This window comes from Lepisma saccharinum, chromosome 16, assembly GCF_977018435.1.
Source record: "Lepisma saccharinum chromosome 16, izLepSacc3.1, whole genome shotgun sequence".
NCBI lineage: Eukaryota > Metazoa > Arthropoda > Insecta > Zygentoma > Lepismatidae > Lepisma > Lepisma saccharinum.
The window spans coordinates 10,036,679-10,056,741 of NC_139244.1; positions in this window are offsets into that span (position 1 = coordinate 10,036,679).

The window sequence follows — 20,063 nt, forward strand, 5'->3', positions numbered from 1 at the left end:
TTGACACTTCCACCTCATGCGTGTTTATCATGGTATTCGATCATTTTTTCCTCGCATCCTCTTACAGATTCGCTTCGGGCAGAAGCGGATGCGAGATAATTAGGTTCGGGGAGTTTGTTGCCGTTTGTGGTTGCCGAGGGTGGAGTCGTCCACTGCGGAAGCAGATGGCAATGAACCCCGTTGACAGTTCCACCTCATGCGTGTTTATCATGGTATTCGATCATTTTTTCCTCGCATCCTCTTACAGATTCGCTTCGGGCAGAAGCAGATGCGAGATAATTAGGTTCGGGGAGTTTGTTGCCGTTTGTGGTTGCCGAGGGTGGAGTCGTCCACTGCAGAAGCGGATGGCAATGAACCCCGTTGACAGTTCCACCTCATGCGTGTTTATGTATGTGCACCACATTGTTCCCGAAAAAGAGAGGTTTACAAAGGTCACGATATACAAACATTTTGACCGGGATTTGGAAAATTACAATAAGGTGCATTCATCCTTCAAGAATAAGAGGATGAGAGGATGAGAGGATGAGAGCTCATCTTTCACTCATCACGGCTTTTTTTGCGCCGTGAAACATCGTCAGCGCAATAAATGAGGCGCGGAACGTGGAGAGAAAATGATACACGCGCGCGCGTGTGTATGTGTGTGCCACATCGTTCCCGAGAGAGAGGTTTACAAAGGTCACGATCTACAAACATTTGGTCCTTCAAGGATGAGAGGATGAGAGGATGAGAGGATGAGAAGATGAGAGTTCATCTTTCACTCATCACTGCTTTTCTGCGCCGCGAAACATCGTCAGCGCAATAAATGAGGCGCCGAACGTGGAGAGAAAGTGAGTGTATGTGTGTATGTGTGTCTGTGTGTGTATGTGTATGTATGTATGTATGTATGTATGTGTGTGTGTGTGTGTGTGTGTGTGTGTGTGTGTGCATGTGTGTGTGGCACATCGTTCCTGAGAGAGAGGTTTACAAAGGTCACGATCTACAAACATTTGGTCCTTGAAGAATGAGAGGATGAGAGGATGAGAGCTCATCTTTCACTCATCACTGCTTTTCTGCGCCCTGAAACATCGCCAGCGCAATAAATGAGGCGCGGAACGTGGAGAGAAAGTGAGTGTATGTGTGTGTGTGTATGTATGTATGTGTATGTGGCACATCGTTCTCGAGAGAGAGGTTTACAAAGGTCACGATCTACAAACATTTTGGAGGATGAGAGGATGAGAGGATGAGAGGATGAGAAGATGAGAGGATGAGAGGATGAGAGCTCATCTTTCACTCATCACTGCTTTTCTGCGCCCGTGAAACATCGTCAGCACAATAAATGAGGCGGGGAACAGGGAGAGAAAGTGAGTTTTTCAACTTTTGGCGGTCGTTTGGTCAAGAAATCAGAATTGCAGTCAAAGGTACAAATACTATCTACTGACATTCGTGTGTGTGATGATTCCATCGTAATTATTTGTTCATTTATTTAACAATGTATTCCAAATACAGGGTTGCCATTTTACATTGAAATGTACTAACTTACTAAGGCGCTGGGCTATGGGACGCGCACTGATTGGACCCTCCTTGGGGAAGCTTAACAACTTTTCTCCTGAGATTTCGGCCTGTGTATGGGACGGGTGGAAACCAGTGATGTGCCGTAGACTATAAGTTTACGTCTACATGCGTTGTCTACACGTAATATACGCGTAGATTACATTGGGTTGTAGTTTACGTAGACTACGTAGACAATCTAAAGTGCATTAAAAATAATTTGCATGGGTGTCATGAAAGGAAAGTGACATTTTCAACTATATTGGTTTCTAACGAAATGAGAAGAATTCTATTTACAACAAAATTTATCTTCTTTTCTATTATCAACTATGGAAGAAGATAAATAGTATGCAGAAACAACAACAGATGGCAGTCGTGAGGCAAGAGTGCACTTTTCCCCATAAAACACTAGAAAATTTCCTATATTAGGTTTCTCATAGGTGAGAAATTGTTCGAATTTGGAAGAAAGAGTATGAAAAGTTCTCCTCACACATCAGCAACTGATACGCAGTATAATTTTCTTTTAATTCCACGGCGCCCTTTACTAAGTTATCACCTTTCGCCATGTTGTTTACATAGATTACGTAATCCACGTGTATAAAATAGTCTACGTGTAGAATGTGGACTATCGTTGTTTACGCGTAGACGCACATCGTGAGGGAATTGGGGAGCTACGAATGAGTAGGAACCCAGACATGGATACTTACAACTATTGGGGATTTGTAAGTCCACTTCTTATGCACAGATAAGCTAATCGGAAGTGGGTGTACAGTTAAGAAAAGGTTCAAAACTACTATGTTCCTCCACAGGGTATCGAACCCAGGGACGCCTCGACGCATACAAACCAATGCAATGAGCATACGAAACTCTGTTTGCGTATGCAGACATGTTGAAACTATATTACAAGAGGTTCAATATGTCTGCATACGCAAACAGAATTTCGTATGGCTTTTTACAGAAGGAATTCTCATGTATGACACTCAGTAACAGAAGAGAATTAGGACAACAGATATTTCTTTATAAAATTATAACGGTGGCTCAGTCGGGCGTTCGCTGCCAGCACTGGCACGCGGTGCATCGTCTCTACGTGCGGTCCGTGTTGAGCATTTACGTGCAAGCGAGTGAAATTCCGATAAGTCTACCTTCCGTGTTCTGAACCATGTCTGTACGGCGAGTGAATACTGTGAAATTGGTCTTCACGAATGTGCGACACAAACCGACATCGATACAACTGCATCGGTGGATACAGCAGAATTTGTCACTAACAGAAGATCAAGTGCTTAGTATTGAAATCGATCAATATCGTAAGTGTGTGTTTATAAAGTTAATATCGCGAGTGTTAGGCGAGCAGATAATATTACGATCGGGAGGCACATTAGTATACACTGATGACAATGGGGAGCATGAGGTAAAACTGGAATGGGCGGATCAAAATAGTGTAATTGTAAACGTACACGTAGTTCCTATGGAACTTCCAATGGACGTTCTACAACAGACACTGACAACATATGGTGATGTGAAATATGTTGACGATGAAAAATACACGGATGAACATATATACCCTACGCGTACCGGTACAAAGCGAATTCGCATGACGCTTAAAAAACCAATTCCATCGTACATCACTATCAAAGGTGTTCGATATTGGGTAACGTACTATGGTCAAAAGATTACGTGCAGGATATGTGAATCTACAGAACATCTCTCAAATTGTTGTGATAAGCGTAGAAAACCAGGAAGAAGGACAGCTTCAACATATGCGGAAGCCATCCACCGATCACCAATCAATATTGATGCAGCAGAACAACCACTGCCATACCAGCCTACAAGTTTTCAATTACCCAAGACAACCCTGGGCATAGAAATGACAGAATTCCCAAAGGAACTGTATGTAAAGGAACCCGAAGGTGCCGCACAGACGCCACTGGATCCTCCGACGAACAAAGTTTCATCAGAGAGGGCAGCAAAGGAAAATTCCCATTTGTTAGCAACAGAAGTTCACAATTCGACATGGGCCGCAGAAGTTGAACGCGAGGAACTTTCGAGTAACTACCAGGTCACGCCTGAAGCCTCGATTAGTGATAAGATGGTCCCTCCCCTAAGCGCGAACAGCTGTGTATCGGAAGGTGAAAAGAGCCAGGCAGGTCATGAGCTTTTCCTACCAGGCGCTTCCTCGCACACAACGACCTTGAAACTAGCAGAAGGAAACGTGAGTGAACAACATGACCAACCTACAATTGTTTCCCCCCTTCCCTCATCACAATCGCAAGAAATGGTATCAGGAGATGACTCACAAACCGAAGAGGAATCCACAGATGATAAGCAAGTTATGGACAAAGGTCAACGAAATAGAAAAAAACGCACCAGTTCACGACTGAAAGCGTTAACAGAAGGTAAGAAAAAGAAATGTACAAGGATGTCTCTAAGCCAGCAGTCCGTCATACCCAGCAAGAAGACCCAACAAAAGCGAAATGTTAATTAGATGTGGTTCCGATCGCCTTTCCCTGCCCCTTCATTAGGTAGTTTGTGTAAGGAGAAATGTTTGTTTATGTTTTGAGATGAGAATGATTTACGGGTGTAGTGCGCGACATAAATTTGTGTACTTTCCTAGTGTATACAGTGTAATGTTATATATTACATGTTAGAGAGTTACAAGATGAATATCGATATAATAACAGGTAGAAAAAATAGTGTAAATTGTGTCATGCACATGAACGATTATCATCATTCTGAAAACACTTCGGACTAATACTTACTTTAGTGTAATTGAGCACCAAAAATGCACATTTACGTGGTATTCTTATATACAGTTTTTTATAATATCTTATTGTGCATGAATTACAGCACTCGTCTTTGTACCCTTAACATCAATGGGATCCTGACGCCAGTGAAATGCAAATTGCTTGCGGACTTTGTCCGAATCCACTCGATTGACATTTTATACTTGCAGGAAGTTTGTATTGTAGATTTTAACTTCCTGTATGGGTACGAGGCTATTGTAAACTTGGGGACACGCGGGAGAGGGACGGCAATTTTAATCAAAAGTGGTATAGAAATACAAAATGTAAAGAAATTAGTCGATGGGAGGGGAATTAGTTTTCAAAGTCAACACTATACTTTTGTTAATATCTACGCCCCCTCCGGACAGCAAAACAGATGGAAAAGGGAACAATTTTACCAGACTGAGATAGTATACTTACTTCCAAATAATGATTCGTGTATAATCCTAGGTGGTGATTTTAATCAAGTGCTGCGATCATGTGATTGTGTAGGCAAGTTTCAAAATAGTTTAGCATTAACGACCTTAATCAGCGATTTACAGCTGAAGGACATCTGGACCGAAAAACGAAAGTATATAGTGTTTACCTATTTCAATAACAAAGCAGGTTCTAGACTGGACAGATTCTATACACTTGGTCATACTATAAAATATGTGACGACAATAGATGCTTTGCCGGTACCTTTTTCAGATCATATAGCAATCAGAACGAGTATTAATCTACAAGAATCTAAATTAGTTTGGGGTCCGTCCTATTGGAAAATGAACTCTGCCCTGCTTCAACAGCCTAATGTTAATGATATGTTTGAAGAAAAATGGAAGTATTGGTGCCGGCAACAAAAACACTATACTGATTACAACACGTGGTGGGTAAAATACGTAAAACCTCGAATAAAATCCTATTTTCAATGGCTAGGGAAAGAGAGTGCACGTGACCGGAACTTAATGTTGAACTTCTATTACAAATGTTTACATGAGTTATGTATGCGACCTGACGTCACCGAACATTATCCACAGATACAAAAATACAAAGCACAAATCCTTACGTTGCAACGGCATCATTTGGAGGGTATAAAGATAAGAGCTACTCATGCGTCATCTTTGCAAGATGAACGAACCTCTCTATTTCACTATGTACAAACACAAAAACAAAAGAGAGCTCTTTTGATAAACAATATTGTCGATTCTGGCGGAGATACACATAGAACTCAACAAGGTATATCACAAGCGTTTTACACGTATCATAATAATTTGTATACTGGCAAAGAAGTAGATCAATTGGCTGTACAACAATTGCTCACCTCGGTAAATAATTTTTTGACGGACGAAGATAGAACTTTGTTAGACAGTGACGTCACTGTCGATGAGGTGTATGAAGCACTGCGTACTTGTAACGTTAAGCGCACTCCTGGGAACGATGGCATAGGCTACCAATTTTATATACGTTTTTTTGATATTATGAAACATATATTGGTCAAGATAATACAAGATGCTTTTCGAAACAAATGCGTGCTTCAAAATTAATGTATAATTGTACTGATTGCCAAAAAAACGCGTCCGAGTGCAGTGACTGACTTTAGACCCATTACTTTACTAAACTGTGACTATAAGATTATGGCCAAAGTCTTGGCTAATAGACTGAAACCTATATTATCTTCCTTACTCAGTTCACAGCAAACATGTGTCAGTAAAACTCAAAATATATTTTCAACGGTGGCGGGTATACGTGATGTCATATCTTATTATGAAATGCAACAAACATCAGCTTGTGTACTATCCTTTGATTTTACAAAAGCTTTTGACCTTGTAATTCACCAATATTTGTTTGAAGTACTTCGAGCGTATCGCTTCAGTGAAGCTTTTATATCTGTTTTGCAAAGTTTCTATAGAAAGGCAACCTCCCGTCTTCTTATCAATGGATTCGTGACTCCTGCAATACACGTGACGAGATCCATTCGCCAGGGGTGCCCCTTGAGTATGCTTCTCTTCGCTTTGACCTTGGACCCACTACTCCGATATATTCAGTGCCGAGCCCCACCCGCAGCGAGTGCTTTCCTTGAAACGCAAGTGTTTACATTCGCAGACGATTTATCAGCTTGTGTAACAACAGCGAACCAGCTTCAAAATATACTAAATGCAATGTGTTTGTATTGTTCTGCCAGCGGAGCGGAAGTAAACATGACAAAATCAAGAGCTTTACCTGTTGGCAACTGGAAGCAAGATAATCCGGACATAGGGATACAATATGTAAACGAACTCAAAATACTGGGCATTACTTTTCATACTAACGAATCCAGAATGCTGGATCTAAACTGGACGAAAATTGTAAGCGAAATCAGGTTACAGTGCTATCAAATGAGAGGAAGACAACTCAATTTAATTCAGCGTGTTTGGTTCCTACATACTTTTATTTTTAGTAAATTAAATTATGTCGCTCAAGTGTTGCCAATCACACAGCAATATCTCCGACAAATAAAGTCTGCTGTGGCATGGTTCATGTGGTACGGACATTTTTTTCGGGTACCTTTCCAGATCATGTGCCAAACACAAATGACAGGTGGTCTGGAACTATGGAATATTGAAAATAAATGTAAGTCGCTATTTTTAGCTAGAAATTATAAATTGTACTTAATCGAACAGTCGATTACATCAATGTGGTTGCGTACATTTACCGATACGTTTCCACCGCAAAATCCACCCAACTTGTCTCGACTAACAAAGAACCCTATGTACGTACGAATTTTTGTACAAGAATGGAGTTATGTGGAGTTTCCCATGGATTTGAAGGAGAATACGTTGTCCAAATATTTGTATGAACATTTTCAACGACAACTTATCTTGCAGCAGAGTCGAATAGAGAAAAAATTTCCTAATGTTATTTGGTCAAATGTCTGGCAAAATCTCCACAAGCCTTTCCTTGACACGGACATACGAAGTTTGTGGTATACCCTGGTGCATGATCTAGTTCCAACAAATGTTCGACTAAATGAAATAAAAAGATTACCAACAAATGAGTGTAGACGATGTGGAGAGGTGGATACAAATGAACATCGCCTCACTACATGTAAAGGCATTTCAGAAATGTGGGCCTTTCTCATTATGTGCCTTGCCAAAATATGTCGTATATCGCCAAAATGCTTTCAAGCAAAAATATGTATATTACCAGACTTCAAACATTTCCCTGTGAAGAAACAAAATGCTATTGTGTGGTTAATAGCACATACAATATACTATATATATAGCAAAAAGTTTGAACCAAATATCACCCTATATACAATGTATCTTAAAAGATCTAGATGGAAACAATCAAAAAAACAAAATGTCAGATTGTCACAATATTTTGGTAAATATCTGGATGTAATGTAATTGTTTGTATACATGTAGGAAAAAAAATCCATAAATGTAAACAGAATAGTGAAATAAAACTTAAAAAAAAAAAAAAGTCGGTAACGCGTCTGACTACCATGCTAAAGGTCCCGGGTTCGATCCCCGGCCGGTTCAAATCCGGGAACTTTTCTAACGTTGGAAGCGGCCCCGGCGCCCACCCAGCGTCGAATAACATGGGAAACCCTGGGGGGTAAAGGCGGTCAGGGGCGTGATGCTGATCACATCACCCCCACTCACGACCGGATCAAGAAAGTGTGGGGCGTTACCCCCACACCCCTTTTTTTTACTGGGTTGTTGGATAATAGAGAGTTTCTTCACCAAATATGTTTCAACGCTAGCACATGTAATTTAAGAATAAGATTTTTTTTGCTATATAATATCCCTAAAACTGAAAAGTACAATCACCGTTAATTAGAATGAGTAGTATGTATAATAGAATAACATCCACAAATCCAAATATTGATTTTAATCTTAACATTATGGAATATAAAAATGCTACAAAAGCCACACTTAACAGAGATACTTTCGCAAATGGTTGATTATTTATTGTATTTATTAATTATTGTAGAATATGTTCTATACGTATCCCTATATCCACATAAATGTGTGTGTGTGTATATATATATATATATAATGTAATATATGTATGTGGATAAGCTTAAGGATGTGTGTCCATTAATATGTGTATGTATTTATTTCATTATTTCTTCTATCCTATTATGGTCATATTCATTCTGTACATTCATGAGAAATGTGATAATATTGGTTGTGGATATATGGATAATTTGTGTGTTTATATATATATATATATATATATATATATATATATATATATATATATATATATATATATATTTGTGCGAGCACGTCATTACTCTCCGTTATATAAGTGTACTTAGGTTATAGTTAATAACTATGTAATATGTATGCATGCTATTTAATCTCACTTATATTCATATTCACATTATTTATGTTATATTAATGCCTCTGTAATTGGAGATATCCTTTCTCTGTAGAAGGCGAATAAATAAATAAACACTGTGGTAATAGGGGAGAAAAGACTACGCGGTCCAGAGTAAACAACAGATGTGAAAAAGGAGACAGAGATTACTTCAGCGTGCACGTTTCAAGATGCTACAGTTATAGTGGTGGCACGATATCTTGGGAAACATTATGAGTGCTTCAGTTTTCGTTTTAAGTCCATTTATGCACAGATAGGTTAATCGGAACTGTTTAAAGTGGAATCCGAACCAATGTGCCTCCAGCGGATATCGCTAACCCTTGATTACAGGCCCATGACGTTACCATTACGCTAACAGGGAGGCCCCCATTATGAGTGTGGCGCACATAAAACTTGTAGACACAATCGTTGCTTGTACCTTGATCCCCCAAAATGCTTCTCGCGTACACAGACACGAGGCTGCTATTGTGGAACTACAGGGGCGGTCGTAGAGAATCTTGAAAGGGCCCCACTCCGTTCATGGTATTAATACAAAGTTTTCATCTGCCCCTTTTCACTTTGTTTGTATGTGGAAGGGAAGCGAAGCATCTCAAGTGTATGTGCTCCACGAAGAGAAGAGCTTTATCCAGCATGGCACAGAAAGCATCTTTTACTTCCGTTCGCCCAGATCGAGAACGATAATCGACTGTCTCGAACCTGGCGAAATGCGATCTCAGGAACCAGCCTTTGATCTCGGGAGAAAATATGAAACGAAGCAATAAGGGTGTTCTTTTTGCGAGACCCCCCCCCTCCTTTTCTTCCTCTTTCTTGTGAAGCTTCTGCTGAAAGACTCCGGTACGAGAATAAATCAGCTCAGAGTCCTCATGTCTTGTTTCTCTGAAACGTTGTCTGAAATCGTGTGCTCGAGACAAACAAGAAGGAAATTCGTACTTTTTCTTAATGCCTTTCTGTGTTTGTGTTTGCTTTAGGTACGGTTATTTTTTATCAATAAACGTGCCGTTTCTCACGTTTACATCCAAAGTACAGGGTGATAAACAAGTCACCCTACCAATGGAAAACTTTAGTAGCGTAAATGGTTGCAGTTATTAGCGTGGTGTTCTTCAGTGTGACAATGATATGCCTAAACTGTGTCCCGGGAACCTGTGGAGCAAGACTGCGCATAACGGTATGGAAGGGGAGAAAGCTTGTGGCCGGATCAAAGCAGTAGGCGCTGGCAGTTGCAGCCGCATTTTCCTCTCCCTGCACGCGCTTCCCCCTCTCACGCGATCATTGGTCGAACCCTCTCGAGTCACTACTTGCGCAGAGATGTATTTCCGTTCCCTTGCTCCGCAGATTCCCGAAAAAGAGTATGGGTCTTGACTTCAGGTATGTAAGAAATAGTTTAATTGTAAAGAGTGGTAATAGTTAGTAACTTTAAGACCGATTTATGAAAACTGAAAAACTGTTTTTGACAAAGCAACATTTTCTTAAACCCAGGAGCGTATATTCTAGGCAAGCTAGGCTATCTGCGAAGCCTGAAGTCTAGAGAATAAAATACAGAAAGAAAATCTATCAGAAATTGTACATAAAATTATTCATATCAGCGAAATGATGATGGTGATTCTGGAGTTGGCAACCTGATTTCCTATGAGTTGGCAACCTGATTTCCTATGAGTTGGCAACCTGATTTCCTATGAGTTGGCAACCTGATTTCTTATGAGTTGGCAACCTGATTTTTTGAGAGTTGGCAACCTGATATTTTGAGAGTTGGCAACCTGATTTCCTATGAGTTGGCAACTTGATTTCCTATGAGTTGGCAACCTGATTTCCTATGAGTTGGCAACCTGATTTCTTAGGAATTGGTAAACTTATTTCTATTCATAGCTTAGGACCACGTGACATAGTGAGAGAACCCAGATCTTTGACTCCGTATACGCCACTGTTTAAACCAGTTCTTCGATTCCCTTTTCGAAATCCGCCTTTTAGCTACAAATCATGTTATTAAAATCAAAATCATAGTCAAGTGTTTGCTTCCTCATAATTCCCTGAATATTAGTTTAAGGTGCCTGACTACCACGCGGAGGACTCGAGTTTGATTCCCGGAGTGGACGATTTCAGGTGGAGCTACACTAGAGTTCCTCCACCTCAGGGGTAAAGGCTCCCGGAGTGAGGTGCTGCTTACATCACCTCCACAAATGGAAGAAGTTCTGAATACAAGTGACACCACATACCTACCACACGGATTGGGGAACGAGCAGCTTTAACTTTATTGCGTCCTTGTAGGATAATCGCGACGTAGATGATGTCTGGTGGTTAGATGAAACTGTTTCAAGGACACTCACGAAGAAACAGTCGTGGTCAGGCCGGAACTCGGCTAGGCTCCTCAACTGGCTCAGTCATGTCTCAAACATATAGAAAGCAACAACGAGACGAAAACAATTAGAAATCATAAGAAAATCGAAAATCAACCTTTTCCGCTTAGAAATTCTTTCTTGCAGGTTAACGTTCATCTGGCGCTTTGGCCCTAAGCCTGTATGACCCTCTATGGGGTGCAATGTGTTGGCCATATTAGTTTGGGAACCTCCATTCGTTTATCTCTTGTAATCACCGCACCGACTACCGTTGCGTAGTGATTAGCACAGCGCGCTACCATGCAGGTATCCCTGGAGACTGAACTTTCTTAGTACATCTTAAATCTTTACCCTTTCTCAAGTTAATTCCCATTTCATTAAACTTCCACCAATATGTAATTCTATCAAGGCCAGCCTGAAGTTGAACGGCATCATTATTTGTTAAAATGCTCTTAAAAAATTGTATATCATCTGCATATAGCAAACGTGCTAGATTTAAAACAAGGTAACATAATTGATAAAAACAGCAAATAGGATTGGGCCAAGTGGCAACCCTTGAGGCACCACACACAATAATAATAATAATAATAATAATAATAATAATAATAATAATAATAATTTATGTAATTGACGGGCAAGATGCCCTCCCTCCCCCTTGAGAAAAATTCTGTGGCGCCCTTGGTCCCAACAATATCCCAATGTCCTTACTGGAAGTTATATGGTAAAGCCCGCTGTCTTCAACTTATGGGTGCCATAAGGAGAATTCCATTATTTCCAGAGACTCCAGACTATAGAGATCCACGCCGAAAAACTCAAGATCCACCCATTATATGGAGAATTCCTTCTGGAAACAAACTTCTATGGCGTCCTTGGGGAAAGCAATAAGATCCTTGCCAATTCCTCCAGAGTATTATCCAGCATTTATTTCCCTCTCTTTTGCATTCAGGGGCGTGGGCGGTGCCGACATTTAACAGAAATATTCCCCTCCAGGAGATGAACCCAAGTGCACATCTTTTGAATCTTGACATTTTTCCAATAACCCCCAAGCATTATTCTTCATATTCAGTGACACCTCCTTCTCTTCCATTCTTCGCTATTCCCTTATTGTCTAATTCGCTCTTTGTCTTCGGCTCTCCCCCCTCTCTCTCTTCCCACCCCCCGACCTTAACCGTGCCCTCTGACAAATTGCCTCTCCTGCGGACGAATTTCGCCACGGCGGGAGGACTATATTTCACCCGGCGCGGACGTCAATCTGCTGATTGTGCTCAGGCTTCTGAGAAAGTTCCTCCCGCTTCCCTTGAACAAGAGTTTGCCGAACTAAGAAATTTGACTTCTCTGGCTTGACAATGCGAGAATGGCGAAAAAGAGGATTCGAAGAAAACAGTTTACCGATGTTGGTGGAACAAACATGCCCAACAGAAGAAAGATTGAGTGAATTTCCTCCACTTCTGTATAAAGGTGCTACCCCTTCCTACATCCCCAAATTTTAGTCAGACTGTCAGAGAGACAATATCCTTTCGGCTTTAATTATAAATTAGTTTCAGGCGTAATGTGCAGATTCACAGAAATCAATAACCCGAAACCACTTTCCATTTACTTCAAAACATTTGTGTCCCCCATTCTAGAATACTGTTTACCAATTTGGAACATGGCTACCCATTCTCGTACCTCCAAGAAAGACAGTGTTCTCAACCTTTTCCTCTCCATCGTTCGATATAGAGTGCCAGCCATGAGACACCTACCTACCCTGCTTGTAAATCTCCACATTAATACTCCAGAAACTCGTAGATACGTTGCAGATATGAAATTGCTATAAAAGATCATTACTGGAGACGTAAGATGCAGCATCCCACTAAACGAACTCTCCCTCAAGAGTGCCCAGACATGAAAACACGGAGCAAGGAAACTTTCCACACTGCAACTCCCAGACTCTCACTCATACAACGTTCATTATTCCATAGGTTACCGAACAAGTTGAAAATCATCTCAAACCAAGCAGATATATTCAGTTCATATTTGTCTTCTATTACCAACACTGGAAAAGTTGTACATAAGCAATGTTTTCGTGAAACTAATCTGTTTACCTTGCCTTGTTTATTTATGTTTAGCTTATATTTTCTTATTTTTTGTGTTTTTTAACCTTAGTTTACTGTTGTTTCTTTCCGGTTTTAAATGGCTTCTTCTGTACTAAACTAACTACTCTATAGCCTTTTTAAACCCGAAAGTTCATGACCGCAGCAACACAAGCCTTCCATCTGTCCCTCTCTCGGGCAAGATCATTCCACTCTTTTCCATCCCTACCAATATCCTTTAGGTCCATCTAAACATTATCCTTCCATCTTCGTCTTGGTCTTCCTACTGGTCTCTTACCATCAGGTTTCCCAACAAGAATCCTGTAAACTCTTCCTTCCTCTCCCATTCGTGCCACATGGCCTGCCCATCTAAGTCTTCTTGATTTAATCATTCTAATAATAGCTGGACATGAATATAAATTATGCAATTCTAATTAGAACATAAAAATGACAATATGTTTAATATAGATTTACTTAGAAAATTTTACGTCGGCGCCCATGTGAAATCAAATTACAAAGTATTGAAAGAAACTATATAGTTTCAAACTGTGAACCAATTCGACACGCTTCCCAACATTTCCGGAAGCACGATTCTTTGAAACGGAAATTAAGAAACAAAAGACGAGCATGCAAGTGCAATATCAGGTACGTGGGCCGCAGCAATTCCAAGAAGGATAGATGCAACCAATCACTATGCTCACAGAAACAGATAATGTGATGACTGATTGGTCGATAACTTAATGTCAGAATAAAAGCCACGAATGAACAGGTTGCTTGTTTATTAATCGAGGTTACTCTATTGGCCTGAAAACAATTCTTTTATTAAAAGCGAAAGCAGGAAAACTGGAGATCAGGCTGTAAGGTCATTATTGATGCTTGATCAAACATGGAGTGAATTGACCAGTGTTGCAAACTTTAGTATGGAAAAAGCTTCGAGACGAGTAAAAGTTCAAAGTTTGAAAAAAAACTGAACGGAATTGTGTTTCCATTCTGATGTGTGATATATACAGGAATCGAACTTAATTGAAAGATTATAATATTTACCACTATGCTATCGGGTTAGAGCTGCTGTAGTGCAGTTTGTAAGGAATCTGCGTGCCACTAAAGAGACCCGGGTTCGATTTCAGGGGTGGATACACAATGTTCTTGCATAAATACGTTTTTGGGCTCACTTAGCCAAAACGTTGGCGCTCTCACCTTCGGTGCGAGTGGTCCCGGGTTCGATTCTCGGAGGAAGACGCGAAATGTCGACGTCGTGAAGACAATTGGGGAGCTACTTGAAAAGAAGTAGCGGGCTCCGGTCTCGAAAGCCAGAAAACAGCGGCGATGGGACTCGATCCGCTGACCATGCGTCATCCAATGAGGAAATCCGATCTGGGAACCTCTGGCCTTTAGCGGGCTGTTGCGCCATGGTTGACTGATTGATTTCTTTTATTTTTACTTCGCATTCTTTCCATTTTTGGAAAATCGCGAAGATGAGGATGAATTGTGATGAAATAAATAAAAGGGCAATTTCAAACATACACGGACGACACAAGTCCTAAAGAGGATAATACTGGCTCTGAGTGCAACACCAATGTACACTTGCCGATAGTAATAGGAGGTGCTAAAGGCAGCCGGAGTGTGGTGCTGATCACATCATCTAAACTATGGAGGAGACCGAAAATGTTTGGAGCCTAACTCTAATGTGCCTTAATGACACGATGAAATGCGCAGGGAGATACATGGTTTAAGAATAATTGCTTTCACACTATCCAGTATATCCAATAATTCAGGTCGACTAGGAAACAAACTTTTATAGCATTCATACTATAGAGAGATAAAAAATGTTCCTCAATCGGAGGTAGATGCTTTTTGAGTCAAGTGCTGCCAGCTGTACATAAATGTAAGCTTGAAACTAAAATTGAAACGGAAATGTATTTCTGTCCTATAATTTTTAAGTCTTTTACGTTCTAATTCCTGTTACTGATTTGACTAATCTTATTACCGACGCTGAGAACCGACCTCACTAGTGGAGTGGTTAGCACATCACGCTACAAAGCAGAGGTGCCGTGTTCAAATCCCAGCCTGGTCATAGGTGTTACTTGTGAGTGTCCCTATATCAATTTCATCATATCATGACCCATCCTCATCTTCGTGGTTAGCCAAAAATCAAATCAAATCAAATCGGGAACTCAGAACAACTTATTGCCTTTTTAGTTAAATCCGTCGAGAGTTGGCAACACTTTTTCGCATTCTCATTACCAAGGTGTTCCGCGTAGGTGGACATCGATTCCTTACAGAAACATGTCTCCTCGTCCAGGTCTCCTGTTAATCTAGCAAATAGCTTGGAAATGAAAATATGACATGGGCCGTGAAATTGGAGGTCAATGCTGCCCCCACCACAACCACCATTCATGTGGGAAAAGAGGATTACGTCTTTTCATAGGATGTCTTTTCGATCGCTCCCGCTTGTCTCCAGTGCCCTCTATTAGTCAGTGCTGAAAAGAAAGATCGCAGAAGGAAGAAGAAAAAGAGCACTTGATTTGTATACAGCGCGTTCCTCTCAAACAACTTGAAATGATAAAGAGGAAATTTATAACTCCAAGCCTTTTTCTGTCGAAGTGGTTATCATTATTATTCATTGCCCATCATGACGAAATCTCCTCTTCACGTTTCTTTTGTACGTAAGGTAAAGGAAATAATATTTGGAAAAGACGCGGCTGAGTGCCCAGAATCATTTTCCAATTTGAGCTTCTTTCAGAACGATGAATTCCTGTCGATGTAAGACAAAATAAAAGCTTATTGTGTAGAGGTACGTCGGATAAATTTGGGGCTCATCTTTCGAATTTGCATTTTTAAAACTGTACGTCGCTTTTTCTGCTCATTTTTGCTAATAGCGAAGATGAGGAACGAAGGAAATATACGAAAATACGCATGGCTTGTGAAAAGTCCTATTGGGTTATTCCAATGACATCACCGCAGAAATTTTAAGCGTGGGAACATAGTGCAAGTGATAAAGAACATATCATTTAATTTATACTGAAGTTCTGGAACCTTATAGTATGAAGGGTATATCTATAACCAATGTATTCATGGGCGAAATAGCGCCAGAACTAACACGCAGGAAAGGAACTATTTTCAGAAGTCACGCGGTATTATTTACATCAACTTCGTTCTTACCGTAGATAGAGAATAGATAAAATTGAGAAAATTATATTCACAATGCTCTGGCCAGGAATAGAATGGTGACGAGTGTCCGTGAATGGACCACTCAACGCTCTCATCAAATTAAAAATCTATCGTGGCTTCATTTGCATTGAACATTCATGCAAATATTTGGTTTTACACATTCAGCACATGCAACAAAACAGTGACTACGTCACAAGGTTACAAATTTCACAATTGCCTTACAATATCAACTTTCCAGTTATTACGAAAGATTTGTGTGCAGTATCAGAAAAGCAAGAATAATATGACGGACTGTCGTGGCATCTAGTGGTAAGACCAAAATCCAATAGCTCTGTGTGCCCGAAAATTCAAGTCATCATCGGTATTGCTAACGTAATTGAAGTGCGAGTGATGTCATTGTGTCGACCAATGAAATCCTGTCTACAGTACATAAGCTACCTAGAGTGTTTCCAGTGTCAGGTCTCTGAATCTTACTCCACATAAAGAAGTGGTCACGCGAGAACATATCATCATTTATTTAAAATACACATTTTGAAATCTCCGAATTGTGACTGTGGTGATTTAAGGGGTGATGCTCATCATATTATTTTGGAATGTCCAATTCACTCAGAGAAAAGAAAGACCTTATATAAAACTTTGTCAAAAATTAATGTTCCTTTTCCCATTAATATGACTTCAATGTTGTATGATCCAGATGTTAGAATTGGATATGTTATACTTGCTTTTTTGAGAAAAGCTGATATAAAATTATAATATATTTTTGTTACTGAATGAGTTAATGTAGTTATATAAAACTGTATTTAAGAGCGTTTATGAACTTTGTGTGTAAAATGTATATTAAAAATGTATCTTATGTACTTATAATGTATGCTGGGCATAAACAGCCACCTGTAAGCTGTAAGTCCAATAAATCTTAGTTGAGTTGAGCTTACTCCACATAATCAATACATTTGTGTGGAACTGCGATGTACTACATGAGCATTGACCAGAAACTATCAAAGCGACATTACACTGGATAGAATCAACTAGCCAATCAGATTAGTTCATGTAGTTCTTTTACGATAGAACTGTCGGAATACTAACTTCAGTGTTTATAACTGCAATAATTTATTCAGAATAATTCGTGTAAAATTACATATATATATATATATATATATATATATATATATATATATATATATATACATACATACAGTAAAACCTCGTTAATCCGGATCACGATAAGCCGGACTTCGCTTAATCCGGACAGGCAACAGGCAAAAAACAAAACATGGTCTTCAATGTGGCTAGAAGTTATCAAGAGAACTTCCCAAAGAAAAGGCAGTCAACCACTGATGAAATTCTGTTTCCCGCAGACTTTGTACTGTACTGTATAGTGTATTTAGGCCTATGGCCTTTAAATACACCATAATAAACGTGTTTTGTTGCTATAAATGGAGTTTTAATGCACTTTTTACTGTTCTTTAAGGTTATTTCAGGTAATCGAACTTTCGTTAAACCGGTCAACTTATTCCCCCCATTAGTCCGGATTAACGAGGTTTTACTGTATATCTGTGTTTTAGCCTGTGCAAAGCGTTTATGAACCATGATATTCCAGATATCTTCACTTCTTAAAAGCCACCTACACCTTCAATTCAATTCAGAGAAGAGGCAATAAACGATGCCCCGTTGTTTTTCAGGACAGGATGCACGTTGACGGACTTTCAGCATGCTTTTCAATAGTACAAAATGTCCATTAAAAGACATGATGTTTAGATCTAAAGTTCTCTCATTGGGTTCATTCATTAGATGCGGCATTTTAATGGGAAACGCAGTAAACAAATATTTGTCATCGCGGCTTCAAAATATGGCCTTTCCTCTGAAAATACTTGTATTCTTTCTCATTTCCTCCAGTCCCGAGAGGGAAGCAAAGTAACGCAAAAGAAGGGGGAGATGGGAGTTCTTTCGCGGAGTAATTTCGCCTCAAGTAAGAAAGAAGCGCCGTGTGTAATTGCGTTCATGGCTTTGGTAATCTCTCCCGTGTGGAGGCGGCTCACGCGCGCGCATTCTTCAACCCGTCCTCCGGAAACGAAGAAAGCGATGCATCACGGGAAGGATCCCGGTCTCCTTGTTCTCATACAAGAACTTAGGAACGTGAAGCTGGATGCTGTGAACCAGAGGCTTTTCTATTCGCGCCAACAAGAAGCAGTGTTGTCTTTGGCAACGACGGTCCACGTCAGTAATCATGATTTCATTCTTGCTCAACCAGACTTCATGAGGAATTTTCCCAGTTATTGATATTGGAACAAGAATTACAGTCGGAGGGATAAGGAGACGAAAAGAAAGAGAGGGAAAGAATGACAGACTAAAATAGAAAAACTGGCAGACAAATAAAGGCAGTAAAGAATGGGAGAGAGAGAGAGACATGAACAGAAAGAGGCGGATGGAAAGTGAGAAATGTAGATAGAAAAACGGAGTAAGAAAAGACAGGAGAGGAAGAAAGAAGTGGATGAGGAAGAAAGTGAGAAAGATATAGACAGAGATAGAGGTGGAAAGGAACAAGCGAAAGAGCCACGGAGAGAAAGACTAGACGATAGAAATGGAGAAACAGACAAAAAGAAAAAATACAAAATAAAAAGAAGAAAGAGGAATATTCAGGCAGAAATGTGGAAAGAAGGGAGAAACAGAAAGAAAGAGAAATACGGAGAGAGAGAGAGAGAAAGGTGAACAGAGGAGTAGAAAGAAAGATGCGCGGAGAGAGCGAAATGGGACAATAGAAATGAAGAGAAACAGAGGAGGAAGAAGAGAATCAATAAAACAAATGGAGACAGGTGGAAAGAGATTAAGATTGTAATAGAGGAAAAATGCAAACTTTCTATCAATGTCCGAACCAAAGTCCACTTGAAAATAGTTCCTTCACCCGAACTATATACTCTGGCGACGCCACTGTTCTTGCTGCATTCGTAGACTCACTTGAATCAAAAAATAAACCCTCCGCCATCTCTTGATGCGTCAACAACGACAGCTTGCAACATATCATGATTGTCTGCACCTACGAGCTATGCCAATGCCTTCTTGTGCAGTGTTTACACGTAACGCCATCATTGGTAGGTCACAAATGATATATTTGTTGAGCAGGCAGAATATTGACATAGAATCAATGATACTTATCTTACTTAATCAGCTGATGATGACGTCATAACATCCAAAAACAAACACATACCTAGACGCCAACTATCCGATTTATATTTTGCAAGCGAGAAGAAAGGTTGCAATCTTTGCAAATTTAAACTGTACCGGAAAACTATTTTCATTTCATTCCGCATTTGGAATGGCGTTTGATAAATTATGGTCTCAGTTGTTGTCACCTTCACCCACATTGAGCAACGAAAACAATTGAAAATCAATGACTCGAAACCATCATCTGTTGTTACCGTGCAGCGCTAGTAGTAATTGACGTCAGCGTTCTGAACCGTAAATGATCTCATTGTGGAGAATAAGAGTAATTTGTATTTTCAAAGAAATGAAGAAATCTAGAGCTTAGTGCAACTTACATAGCGTTTACCAAAAAGTCGATAGTTGTTCTATTTTATTAGTTCATGTACATTTCATGGTATTGTCGTCTCCAAGTAGTCTTATACAGGGTGTCCCAGAAGTCTTTCCCTGATTACAAACTTTATTCATATCCGCTATGTGCAAGGTAGGGATGTGAAAGTGGTGCCAAAATGTTGGAAAACTAACCAAGTTTTTTTGTTGCAGGTATGAGTAACGTGGCTGTAGTGTAGCAGTGTCAGTGCCCACAAAACCGGAAATGTTCACAAATCAGGAAAAAGCTCAGTTTGTCCTCTGGTATTACG